Here is a 14,765-nt window from a genome sequence, read left to right as displayed (position 1 = left end):
TGTTAATGGGATTACTTAGCAAAGACTAGCTCCTCAAAGGAAGCTTCTTTCAGCAGGAAAAGAAGATTTAATGACAGACCAATAGATCTTCTGAGGGCTTGATCCATTTGGCTTTTGGAAGGTAATACAACAAAAGGATACAGAGAAGTAAAGGAGATGATTTGGCTTCAGTATAACCTACACTAAAAAGCCTGCCTTGCCCACCTTGATCCTCATTATAACAAGTCTCTGTCCACAATAACACAGAACCTTATATTTGTTCTGTTCTGTACTTACTACAATGTCTTACTGGTGCTACACATGTATGTCTACTTCTTCTACTGACTGGAGCTTTTTGGAGAGAAGGGCTATGTCCTGTGTATCTCTGTGGTCCTAGTGACCATTATGATTCATAGTACAGTCCTGCCCTCTGTATCCACGGGGTCTGCAGTTGTGGATTCAACCAAACACAGGTCCAAAATATTCAGGGCAAAAAATTCCATAAAGTTCCAAAAAGCAATCTTGAATTTTCTATGCTCCAGTAACAATTCCGATAGCATTTATGTTGTATTAGAAATTATACATACTCAAGAGGTGATTTAAAGTATACAGGAGGATGTGTGTGGGTTATATGCAAAATAGGAACAATTTTATTTAAGGGATTGAGCCTCTAGGGATTTTGGTAGCAATCCCTTGCAGATACCAAGAGATGACTGTATGTAGTTAGAAGTCATTAATTGTTTTTAAAGACAGAAAAATTGAATCAGTAATTGAATAGGAAAAAAGAAGGACTCCATCCTTGGAGATGGGACAGGTAAGATGAGGAAAGTTAATGACAAGACAATCAAAATAAGAAATATTGCTGACATAATGATATACAGATAATGCCAACTGTTTACCATCATCCTAGAGTAAAATGAGGGTCTTTATGAGGTAATTTGAAAACCAAATAGATACCTATGCATGCTTGAGACAGAACTGGTTATGTCAAACACTAAGATACAAATAGATAGATTAAAAAAATAAGAAGGCTGCATCCAGCAATGCTACATGTGAATTCACTCATCTATACATTCATTCAACACAACGCTCTCGTGTACATGTCATTCATGTCTTATGCAGGAATATGTATGTGTAGGAAGTTACAAAAATTAGAACTAAAACTTTATGTTAATCAAATCTGCAATATTCTGCTATTCATTGCTACAGCAAGACCAGCTGTTTCTTCTTGCATGACATCTTGGTTTTTTCCTTCCAAAACATATGGTATCAAGCAAAAGTCAGTAATTTTCTACCTGTTAAAAACTCCAATTTCTCAATCTTATCAGCAACTATCAGCTATGTTAAACTAGTGCTACAAATTCATACCACAACTTAGAGGTCATCTCGATACTTTTGGCTTTGACCTTCAAAGTTAATATAATCTCAAGTGTTCTCCCCTGGTTCTTCTTTTAAAAAAATGAATTTTAGGGATTATTTATTCATCCACCCATTCAATCAAAAGCTGACTGTTTACCAGGCATTAAACTAGGCACTGGAGATTGCAAGATAAATGCTGGGCTTCAGATTCCAGCAAAACCCCACGTCACAAAATATCCATTTGCACATAATACCACTCTTGTTTGCTTAAACCTTCTATAGTGATCTTCTTCCTCTGCTTTTTAAAACTGTATATAACCCTCTATGAAAAGGATGTTGGTGATCTCACTGCCATACCAGTGGTGATGAGAGTTACTTATTGAAATAGGTTCATTTTTCCTTATGGCCAAAGCTATGTGCAAAGTAGCTACACGCTAACACATTGATTACCAACACAAAGGAACTTCCAAGTTCTAAACATTTAAATAACAAACCTTCCATCTTCAAATCCCAGGCACATACTTTCTACGTTTAAATCATTTCAGTCTCCAGGACAGGGGCTATCTTTTGGTTATTTTCTTTCTTTTCTGTTCACCCTGTCCCACACCCACCCCTGCAGAAGGTTTCTTCCAGAACATCCTTTTCTCAGGGTTTCCTGTTTGCCTGTAAATGAACTAGAGCCCTGCTGCTAAGTTGGAGGCTTTCACTGGTTACCAAAGATTCATCCCACCCAACACCCAGACACGCTATTCACCCAAACACTGGCTGGAATGGATCCAGATTCCTGGCTGTCATCTCTGGTTTCACCAAGTATTTTGACCTCCACTGCCCTAAACTCACAGCACCTGACACTGAACCCTGCTATTTCAACACCTGAGAAAAACTGTAACTTTCCAAGAAAGAGGGTTGGGGAGCAGGGGTCAAGAGGGTAAGGAGGATGTTGAGAGGGACTGATGCACAGTTCTGTGGCCCAGTCTGTTAATGACACCCAGCAGGTGTCTCTCCTGTGCTGTTCCAGAGAACGCGGACTTGGATCCCTGAGAGTCGGTAAGTACTGCTGCATGGGCTGTCCACCTTGAGACTCACGGTGCTAGACAAACACTCTTAGAAGTTATATCGTTGACAAACTGTTTCATCTTAACAGTGATCCCCATACTATCTCCATCATGAAACATGTTTGTGTGTGAGAGACAGAAAAAGAGAAAGACAGAGACAGAGACAGAGAGAGAACATGTCAGTAACACTCCCAAGGACCCAGTGCTCTAAGGGATACAGGTGAAAACACTGTGCCGGGCCAGACTTTCACCAGTTCCTTAATTCAGTTTCTACAATGTTCATACTATTTCTACTCTAAATCTAATCTTTAAATCTTTGCCTCTGTCCTCAAACACTGCCATGCCTCTCACTCTTAGGCTTGCCTCCTAATACTGTCCCCTTTGATGACAGTACTATACCCTCTGTCCTGGATTTCCTTCCACCCCTCTGCCGACCTCCTCAGTCTTCACTGCCCAGGCTGAAGCCCTTGTTTCCATTATAAGCCTTTGTTTTCCCTTCATATCCACACAGGCAACTACTTTGTCAACATTTCCAAGAAGCATCTTGGATCACATGAAAATCTAAAAATAAACTCAATTTTCTTCCCCTAAATATTCAGTGATCCTGATTACTGGAAACTGGAAACTAGTCACCCAGCCACAAAGCTGAGAGTCATCTAAACATCCCTCCCAACTTTGCCTCAGCATCTGACACATCACTAATTCTCCAGTTCACTTACTTCCCTCCATTTCCATGGCCATAACCCTTGTCCAAACTACCTCCTCTCTCAATTTGCCTTTTTGATACTGGGCTTAGTCTCCTCATAGCCATCCGTGGCTCTCTAATATAAGTCCTACAGGGCACATAGTGCCACCGCCCACGGGGACCACGAGCAAAAGGAGAGGGACCAGAACACATCAGCGGCTCTGAGGTACCTGCCGAGGAAGCTCCCAGAGGGCGAGGCCCTGGACGGCGGGTGCCAGGGGCTGGAGGCGCGGAACCGGGAGCTGAGGGAGACGGCTGAGTAGGCGGAGTGGGAAATCCAGTATGTCAAGGGGCTGCTCATCTAAGTGTACAACGCTTGAAGCAAGGGTTCCCGGAACAGCTAGCCAGGCAGGGGCTTTGTGCGGTAGGGGGCCCTGGTCTTCTGCTCTGGCTCCCTTGTCTTTCTGGGGCTGAGGTGGGAGAGTCCATCCCGCTGTCATCCCCATGCATCCAGCTTCCCGTCAAACCCCTCCCTCCCTCCTCCCACCCCTCCTTTCTCTCTCCCCTTTGATCCTTGTCTCCTCTCCTGTCCATTCTTAATTGGCTCCCCTCTTCTCTCCCCAGAACCAAGGCATGTTTGGCCTCAGTCAACATGTACATCCATATGTAACAGCTGAGGAACAGAGCCCCACAGGAAACCTGGGGAACAGGGGAGAGCTTGGAAACTTAGTCTCCCAAACAGGAAATGAGGCCAGGAAGCTCTGCAGAATGACGATGCATAGGAGGACAGGGGAATCATCTGGGGACTAAGCCAAGAAAAGTTCTAAGAATGGTGCCCATAGAATGTAAGCCAAACAAGCCAGGTGACCTTGGGGAACTACATTTGGGGGATGGAGCCAAAAGGTGGGCAAGTTCGCAGAGCAGGTGGATATACAGGCAGATGGGGAGGTGGGCGGGGTGGAGAACAGCCGTAATTGGTGACTGGGTGTTCATTTTAGCTCTGGGAGGAAGTCAGTGTTTTGTGAAGGTGTTGGAGGAGGGGCCGCATCAAGGTGAGGGAGGGGCAGGGACTGACCCTTTTTGGGGAATTGTGAGTGGAAATAAAATGAAGCATTTCCTCTGAAAAAAAATTTTATTGTTTAAAAATTTGTAATATTTTTGTAATATTTTGACAGAAAATTATGACAGTACCAGGAGACTAACACACTCCCCTATTACAGCACAGCCGTTAACATCAAGACATTTTTAGTATTCATACAATACCACCATCTAATCCAGACCCATTCAGATTTTCTGATTTCCCAGCCTTGATCTTTATAGCAAAAACAAAACAATTAAACAAAGCAAATAAAACAAACAAAATGGGCTTCTCTTTTCATCCTTCTGTTTCCATTCCAGGATCCAATTCAGGATCATATATTGATCTATTTGTCGTATGTTTTTAGTTACCTTTAATTAGGAATGATTTCCCTAATATTTAATTAGCTTTTATGATCTTAACATCTTTAGAGTTCTGGTCATTCATCCCATATAATTTCCTTTGATTTAGGTTTGTTTTATATTTTTGTATGATCAGATTCAGCATATACATTTTTGGCCAGAATACTGGAGAAGTCAACCTGTGGTCTTTTCAGTGCAGCATAACAAAGACCAATGATATTCATGTGTCTCTGACTGATGATGTTAAATTTTATCACTTGGCTAAGATGTCAGCGAGGTTACTCCACTTTAAAGTTAATTAATAAGTATTTTTATTTATTAACTGATATGTGTAAGTATTTTATCAATTAATAAGTAATTAATCATTGTTTTCTGGGGCAAAACTCTGACACTATGTATAAACCCTGTTTCCTCAAGCATTTATCCACTAATTTTAGCATCTCCTGATGATCTTTCCTGAATCAATTAACATAAATAGTGATTTTCTAATCTATCATAGAAAAACTAAGCAAAGAAATGGAGGATATAAAAAATCAAATAGAAATTATAGAACTGAAAAATACACTAACCAAAATAAAAAAGCCACCAGAGAGGCCAATGATCAATATTCAGAATTACTATCTCAGGGCAAATAACGGAACTTGAAGACAGAACAGAACAGTGAAAATAACCCAAACTGAACAACAGAGAGAAAATAGACTGAAAGAAGTTAATAGAATCACAGGGAATCACCTGTAGAAAAATAACAAAAAATTTAACATTTGTATCAGCAGAGTCCCAAAAGGAAAAGGGAAAAATGTGGGACTGAAATAGTTTTCAAAGAAATAATAGACATAAATTTATAGGTACAAGGAGCTGTGTGGACCCCAAACAGAAATACATATCAAGACACAACAGAAATAAAGTTCTGAGAACTACAGATAAAGGGAAACTCTCAAAAGTAGTAAAAGAGAAAAGGTAAACTAATTACAAGGAGGAACAGTAGCTATCTCAATTGAAACTACGGAACCCAGAAGGAAGTGGCACACTTTTAAAGCAATGAAAGAAAAAATATATATTACTCCAGATTTCTACATCCAGCAAGGCTGTCCTTTCAGAATAAAGGTGAAACAAGACATTCTCAGATGAATGAAAACTAAGTAATTTTGTTGCCAATAGAGCTGCTCTTAAAAATTCCCAAAAGAAGTTCTTCAGGCAGAAGGGAAATGACACCAGAAGGAAACTTGAAATACCATGAATGTAGAAGGAATCATAAAAGGAGTAAATATGGAATGCAACACAACTAATATTACATTTCTTCTGATACTGGGACTTAAGAAGCATCACACCTTCTGCTTTCACTCTCTTAGGATCTTGAGGCCTCCAAGTTTTGCAGAAATTCACACTAGCTTTCTAGAAGAGGAGAGGCCTCCTTGGAGCACACACGGTGATGGCGTCAACTTCTAGGTACATTGAGTAGGTTGTTTTGGGTGTTTCATTTCCATTCAAGCCACAGAAGTGACCCTAGGCAAGACCAGGAGGAAAATCACCAACATTTTAAAACCACAGAATAGAGAAGTAATAAATCTTTGTTGTTTTAAGCCTGTTTCAAATAATTCTTAAGAAAATAAAGATAAGCCAGAGATTTCATGAGAATATTTCCAAAACACATATCTGATAAAGAACTTATATCCAAAACATATAAAAACACTGATAATTCAGTAAGAAACCACTCAGCCCAGTAAAGAGATGGGGGATATTTTTCTGTCAACACTTCAACATAGAAAATAAATGAATGTCAAAATATATATGAAAAGGTGGGTAAAATCATTAGTCATGGAAATTAATTGCTACTTAGTAATAAAGTGAAATCAACTACTGACACATACAATAACATAGAGGAATCTCAAAAAGTGCAGAGTAAAACAAGCTAGACACAAAGAGTATGTATTACATAATTCCAGTTATATAAAATTTGAAAACAGACAAGATTAATATATGATAATGAAAACCAGAACAGCGGTTTTTCTCTCTGGGTGCAAGGCAGTAACTGGGAAAAGAGAGAGGCGAACAGTTTTTGTTGTAGAAATGCTGTGTGTCTTAATTAAGGTGGTGGTTACATAGGTGTATACATTTGTCAAACCCATCAAACTTTAAACTTACCAACTGTGTTTTTTCAGTAAAGGTAAATCACAGCCCCCAAAAAAGAGAAATGGAAAAAATAAAGGATAAAACAAGCTGAAAATGTTAATATAAATTATGAGCAAATACATAATTTTTCTAAAAATATAAAGTACTTACAAAAACTGAAATCAAAGCTTGTTATTTATAAAGACAATCTTCTAAAACAAAGCAGTATTCAGTCAGTCCTTGAACACTGTGGATTTTAACTGCATGAGTCCACTTATTCAGGGATTTCTTTCAGTATTAAATACTACATTACCAAATGACGTGAGGTTGCTTGAGTCTACCAAAGGGGGACCACATATGTGGAGGAACCAGGTATATGGAGGGCCAACTCTGAGTTACACACAGACTTTTGGCTGCAAGGATGATTAGTGCCCCTAACTCCTGCATTATTCGAGGGTTAATTATAATCAACTTTTGAGTTGTGAGCATATGTTTGTGAAAAAAAATTACCCATTGTAAAACTCTTCCTGCTACTCTAATGGGAGGAACAGTGCACAGTGCATAGATACTTACAAGCTAACTACAGAAATTTCTCCCTGACTCTAATGTTCAAATAAATTTATCTCTTGTTTGATAACAGTGAGGAAACTTCCAGAAAGTATTGAGTGTTTTCCAGGGGTTGGTGTTTCTATTGATAGTGAATTGTAGTGTATTTATTTATATATGTGTGTGTGTATATATATACGTGTATATATATATATATATATATATACACACACACACACACACACACACACTTTTATATCCTGTATTTTCATGATGTTTAGATGGAAATGCCAATGTAGGATCGCTGGGGTCAATTTCAGTACTGTCATGAACATATATTCCACTTGCTCAATATCTCTCTGAAGAAAGATTTTTTCTTACAATAGAAGTTTTGTTTAGCCAATCACCATTTCCTTCTTTCTCTTGATGATTTCAGTGATATCAAAAAATGCTTTATTAAGAAGGACCAACTTTGTTCAATTATAAATTATGGCACAATATATAATTCTGTGTCCATCACAAGACATAATGATTCAGATTTAAGATTATCTTACAATACTGAAATAATTGTATTATGTTAAGGAAACCTATTTGGCTGAATCAAAATTTATGTGACGTTAAGGACTGTAAAAAGCCAGCCAAGAAGTCTCAGTGGATTACTGAATTCATACATGGTGAGGAGGATAATACCGTATCTGTGAATTCTGGTCATTAAAAATGTGTTTGCCTAGTGCTTCCAGGGCCACTGAAGGAGAAAAAACCCTGGAGGAACAATGAGTGGATTTTTATTAGAAAAATGCCCCTTGGAATAATTGCCAAAGTGTTCACAGTAGCTGGGGAGAACACTCTGCAGGCCACCAGATGGAGAATGCAGAGATGAAAGACACTTTGGATGCTGTCAGCCCTTCACACCCACTATTTATACTTTGCTTTCCCTTCCTGCACTTCGCACAGCCACTCAGGGTGCTAGTGACAAGACTTATTTCAAGCATGGAATAACCAATTCAATAAGTCCTCACAATTTGACAAGCAACTCACATGCGGACCACACCCTTCCCCTTCATTCTACCAGTACCAGGCAATTATTAACTCTCTATTTACAATGGTTCCCAAATTTTGCATACATCAGTATCACCTAGGGGACTTGTTAAAACACAGATTGTGGGACTGCACCTGAAGAGTTTCTGATTCTATAGGTGGGACTCAGGAATTTGCCTTTATAACAAGTTACTAGGTGCTGTATTGCTACTGGTATAGGGACCACACTTCGAGAACCAATGTAATATTTCATTCCTTTGACATCATTCCAGTTCTCTTCTGGGAAGAGTATGTCAATCTTTCAAGAAGATTAGCAGTGAGGGAAAAGAAGCTGAGGAAATAATAGGCTGTTTTACATCCAGAAATGAAGTGGAATATAATTAAATAAATCTAGCAGGAAGTAGGCTCAAGAGAAGGGCTTGTTAGAATTGAGATGTTTGTAGGAATTGGAGATAGAAATTCTGAAGAGGCAGAAGAGAGAGGAAAGAGGAAGTTTATTCACATTTCCCTTCTTTGTGTGTAGCTGGCTCTGAGGGCCACGAGCAGAACTAGCTAGTGGGAACTGTGATGTAACATTTTCAGAGAAGTTCCCAGGGCTTCTACATAGGGAACTTGTCATCCTTGAACACCACGTGTAAGGAGCTGCACACAGAAATTCTCTGTCTACTTCAGCTTAAGATAAAAAGTAATAAATTTATTTTCTAGCTTGCCAGTCACTCTAGTGATAAACTAACAGGTAATTAATTTGTTAGCGAGTACTTCTTTCCATTATTTACTTCAACTTGAAAATGTTTTCTGTGAAACATGCCAATGGGAAATCATAAAATATTGCATTGTAATCTTGTTGATGTTCTAATTAACCAACGCAGGACAGTAGTTACCAGGCATTTCCCCCAAATCTCAGTGAGTCTTCCCTTTGAACTTGGAGTGAGGCTAGGCAAAGCAGTTACAAAATAAAAGGAATTAATGTCATTTAATAACACAGTGACTGAGTATTAGGCATTGAATGGGGAAGAAGGAAAATGAGTCAAGACCAGAAGTATTCAGAAACTAGAAGGCCAAGATTGGGTGCAGGTAATATGCAGAAATAAAAAGTAAATAAATAATTGTGGGAGTCAGTTCCAGGTAAGCTGGAGAAAACATGTTCCACCCTGTCTGTACCACTGAGTGCAGCCCTGAGACAGAATGCACAGAGCAGCTGTTAGAGGACTCTGCAAACTGAGTAACAGCAGGACAACTGGAAAGAAGACCAGAATTTAAAGTACCACCAAATCTCTGGTAAAGTTACCCTGTTTTTTATCCTGTGGTCCTGTCACCTCTTGGTCACAAAAGTAAGCAGCACAGAATAACTACGGCCCTGTTCTTCTGAATACAGAACCTGAAAGAAGTACTCCAGGGACATGAAGTGTACTGGGGAGGTTACGGTGAGGGGAGACCTCATGAAAGAAATCTCAGTAAATTTTTAAATAATCTTAGAAAATTTAATCCCAAACTTTGTGTGCATGTCTGGACCTGATACTAATCAGTATAATAAAGACTTGTTAAACCTGATTATCAGAAAGACTTCTGGTCAGACCCAGCCGGCCGCTGGACGTGCACTTGTGGGACAGATCTGAATAGCTCTGCAAAAGCGTTCAAATTGAATTGAGATTCAACCCAGAGCCAAAGAAGACGGGCTGAAACCTGTGGCCTGAATTTAACCACATAAATTTCTTGCCAAAACAAACATACCAACTTTATTCAAAGGATTAAAAAAAAAAAAAACCTCCGTGTATGAAAGCATGATATAGCAGTCCAAAATTCCTCAGCATATGAAGAAACAGGAGACTCTCAATTCTTACGGGAAAAGACGATCAACAAACATCAACATTGACATGACAAAGTTATTAGAATTACCTGGCAAAGATTTTAAAATAGTAAGTTATTTAAAATATTCTAACGAGAAATTGCAAGCACTCCTAAAATTAATAGGTTGGAGGACTCAGAAATGAGGTATAAAGAAGGATCAGAAGGGGGTCCGCCGCGTCTCCGCCAGCGGTCGGCCCTGAACCGCGCGCCGCCGGGAGCTCTCAGACTCGAGCCGGCGCCGAGGAGCCCGGGGCCGCCGCCCGCAGCGGCCGAGCGCAGGGCCGGCTGAGCGGGACGCCGCCGCCTCCTCCTCCTCCTCAGCAGGCGGCAGCCCGGGCCGGCAGCCACGCCTAAGACCCCTGGGACGTGCGCCTGCGGCGAACAGGAGGGGAAGGAGGGGCAGGAGGTCGCGCGGCCTCAGCCCGTCCTGCCGGCCCCGCGGCGCTGAGGTGGCTCGCGCGTCCCCGCCGGGCGCCGCGGATCGCGGATCGGCTGAAGAAGATCAAAAGGCGGCTGTCAGTGACACTCCGAGGGGGCCGAGGTGTAGACAAGACCAGTGGTGTCCCTGAACAGACAGGCCTGGGTGAGAGCGGCGGCGGCGGCGGCGGCGGCGGTGACCTTGGAGAGGCCCCCACACGAGCTGCCCCTGGGGAGCCCCGCTCTGGACGCGGCCCGCCCAGCTCCGCACCAGAGGTTGTACACAGGGACTGGAAGGTGGGGTCGCCGGGGAGAGGGGGCAGGCTTCCGCCGCGCCCTCGCGTGAGGGGCAGGCACCAGGGAGGGTGCGCATGTGCAACCCCCCACCCCTCACCCCCTTCACCCCCTCACACCCGCACCCCCGTGCAAGATCTCCACGGAGGACGTCAACAAGCGCCCATCACTACCAGCCCCCATCCGGCTGCCCGATGGCTCCCTTGAGAAGTTGACCCCAATATCCCCGTCTTTGACAAGCCCCTCGGCTGCCACCTCCGCCGTGTCAGCCTGCCTGAGATCGACTTTGGGAAACTGGAGACCTACATCAAGTTGGACAAGCTGGGACAGGGTACATATGCCACCGTCTGCAAAGGCAAAAGCAAGCTCACAGACAACCTTGTGGCGCCCAGGGAGATCAGACTGAACACAAAGAGGGGACGCCCTGCACCGCCATGTGGGAAGCGTCCCTGCTCAAGGAACTCAAACACGCCAGCATCATCCCACTACACGACATTATCCTCAGAGAGGTCGCTCACACTTGTCTTTTGACTACCTGGACAAGGACCTGACGCAGTACCTGGATGGCTGTGGGAACGTCATCAACATGCACAATGCAAAACTCTTCCTGTTCCAGCTGATCCGTGGCCTGGGCTGCTGCCACCGGCAGAAGGTGCTACACCGAGACTTCAAGCCCCAGAACCTGCTCATCAACGAGAGAGGAGAGCTCAAGCTGGCCGACTTCGGCCTGGCCCGGTCCGAGTCAGTTCCAATGAGGACCTACTCCAATTAGGTTGTAATGCTGTGTACCAGCCCCCAACATCCTGCTCGGGTCCACGGACTACTCCTCTCAGATTGGCATGTCGGGTGTGGGCTGCATCTTCTATGAGATGGCCACGGGCCAGCCCCTCTTCCTGGGCTCCACGGTGGAGGAACAGCTGCACCTCATCTTCCGCGTCTTGGGAGCCCCAACTGAGGAGATGTGCCAGGCATCCTGTCCAGTGAAGAGTTCAAGACATACTGCTATCCCCAGTCCCCTTGTCCTTGCTGTAGACTTGACAGTGGCGGGGCTGACCTCCTCACCAAGCTGCTGCAGCTTGAAGTTCGCAATTGGATCTCCGCAGAGGATGCCATGAAACTTCTTTTCTTGCTCAGTCTGTGGAAGCGGATCCACAAACTTCCTGACACTACTTCCATATTTGCACTAAAGGAGGTCCAGCTACAAAAGGAGGCCAGGCTTCAGTCTTCATCAATGCCTGCCTAAGGCAGGCCAGCTTTCTGGGTGATGGGCACCGAGTTCTAAGCCACAGACTGAGGCCCCAGCAGGCAGCAGCTGGAGGGATGCCACACCCCTCACAGGGCAGCCCCCAGCTGCATCCTTCCTGCTTGCTGCCTGCCTACCTGCCTGATGCATGCTCACCTTCCCATGTGTCCCCTGCTGTCTGTGCATACACCTGACCATTGGCCTGTCAGCCCACCCATTGGCCAGTCTGCTGAGTGCTAACAAAGCTCTCATCACTCCTTAAATTAAAAAGAAAATCAAAAGGAAATATTTGAACTGAAAAATTTAATAACTGAAGTATAAAACTCACTAAATGAGCTCAAAAGCATAAAGTGCATAACAGATGAAATTGTCAGTGAAACTGAAAATAGATCAATAGAAATTATTTAACCTGGAAAAAGATATTTAAGACAAATTAACACAGCCAGAGGAACCTGTGAGAAAATAACAAAAGGCATAACATCCCTGCCATCAGAGTCCCAGAAGGACAGCAGAAGTTCAGTACTGAAAAAATATAATTCAAGATATAACATAAAAAACTGAAATCAATCAGAAAAAATGGCATATTACCTGTAAGAGAAGAACAATTTGAATGACTAACCAGAAACTACAGAAGGAAGAGGCATGATATTTTTCAGTTGCTGAAAGAACAGAACTGTCAGCTTGAAAATCTATATTTAGTAAAAAAGACCCTAGGCATGAAGGCGAAATGAAAGTGTTCTCAGATGAAGGAAAACTAAGAGAATTTGTTGCCAGCAGATTTGCTGTAAAGGAATTGCTAAAGGAAGTTCAGATTGAAGGGAAATGATACCAGAAAATAATAGTATCTTAGGGATAGTAAGCAAGAGAAATGGTAATTGTCATGGTATATATAATAGGCTATTCTCTTAAGTTCTTAAAAATGCAGTTGATGGTTGAAACCAGAAAAAATAATAACACTATCTGCAGGTTTTTTAATGTGTACAGATGTAATATATAATACAACTACAACCTAAAGTGGTTAAAGAGATTCACATGGTTTTAAGACAAAATTCCACTTAAGGATGAAAGTATTCATTTCAATGTGACTGTGAAAAGTTAAATATGTAAACTGTAATTTTCAAAGAAACCATCAAAAACTATTTATACAAGACATACTAAAAAAACACAGTCAATAAAGTTAAATGATAAAAGTATTCAAATAACTCAAAATGAAGGCAGGATTTGGGGAAACAAAGGAAAAACAGAGGAAAAACACATAAATCACTTAATAAAATGGTAGATCTAAATCCAAACATATCAATAATTACATTAATTTTAAATGACCTAAACTCATCATTTAAAAGACAGACTCTCACAATAAATATGGTAAGATTCTACTTATAAGAGTTATCTAGAGCAGCCAAACTCTTAGAAAAAGAAAGTAGAATGGTGGTTGTCAGGAGAGGAAAGTTAGCTTCCTAAGGAATATAGAATTTGAGTTTTGTAGGATGAAAAAATTCTAGAGATGTGTTACATAACAATATGCATTTGGTTAACACTTTTACACTGTACACTTAAAATGGTTAAGAGGATAAACTTTATGTATCTATAACACAATAAAACATACTGAAGTTGTCAAAATAAAAGAAACATCCAAACAAATAAATAAAGCATAGTCAAACTATATTTGGTTTTTGAGAAACCAATGTCAAATATAATATCAGTGGTTATAAATGAAAGAATGATAAATGATATAGCATACAAACACTAATCAAAGTAATACTCAAGTGAATATATTAATACAAAGAAGTATACTTCAAAGAATCAAAATTACCAAGAATAAGAACATTGCATAATAAACTTATCAGTTTACCAAGAAGATGTAGATTCCTAAATGTACATATACCTAAAAAAAGAGTTTTAAAATGCACAGAATAAAGAGGGTGAAGTTAAGGAGAAATAAAGAAACCTACAAATATAATTAGAGACTTCAACCCTCCTCTATTAGTACTGGATTCAACTAGGAAAAAGAAAGCCAGCAGGGATGTGGAAGAACTGAGCATCACCATTAACTAAAAAGGTAAAATTTACAATTACAGAATGCTTTACTGAACAGTAGCAGAATATACATTATATATATTGTATTCAAAATATACAAAAAAATTCAACAATAAGAACACAATCTGATTTAAAATGAACAAGAGATCTGAACAGACAACTACTGAAGATTTTCAGACAGTAAATCAGCATGTAAAAAATTGTTCAACACCATTTGTTGAATGAAAATTGAATGAAAATTAACAAAGCGATGGGTTATCTCTACACAGCTTTCAAAGAGACTAAACTAAAACCTGACAGTACCAGTTGCTGGTGAGGATGCAGAGTAACAGGAACTCTCATGCAAGGCTGCTGGGAATGGAAAATGGTAGAGCCACTTTGGAAGACAATTTAGCTGTGTTTTACAAAGTTCATAGTATTACCATAAAATCCAGCAACTGCACTCCTAGGTATTTAAATATTTCAAAGCTATATACATATAAAATTCAACACATAAATGTTTACAACTGCTTTACTCAATACTACCAAAAACTAAAAGCAACCAGGATGTCCTTGAGTACATGAATGGGTAAGCAAACAGTGGTACATCCATACAATGGAATATTACTGAATAAGAGAATGAGCCATCAAGACACGAAAATACACAAATGTATCTTGAATGAATATCACTAAGTTAAAGAAACCCATCAGAAAAGGCTACATATTGTACAATTCT

The 14,765-nt window shown here is 40.8% G+C and overlaps 1 pseudogene; it reads left to right on the top strand.

The window, feature by feature from the left end:
- The first annotated feature begins 784 nt into the window (after positions 1-784).
- Positions 785-12,052, top strand: LOC140699552 (cyclin-dependent kinase 16-like; annotated as a pseudogene).
- The last annotated feature ends 2,713 nt before the right edge of the window (positions 12,053-14,765 follow it).

The sequence above is a fragment of the Vicugna pacos genome, chromosome 11 (assembly GCF_048564905.1).
Source record: "Vicugna pacos chromosome 11, VicPac4, whole genome shotgun sequence".
Lineage (NCBI taxonomy): Eukaryota > Metazoa > Chordata > Mammalia > Artiodactyla > Camelidae > Vicugna > Vicugna pacos.
The sequence above is the reverse complement of the archived record's forward strand: the minus strand, read 5'-3'. Positions and strand labels throughout refer to the sequence as shown.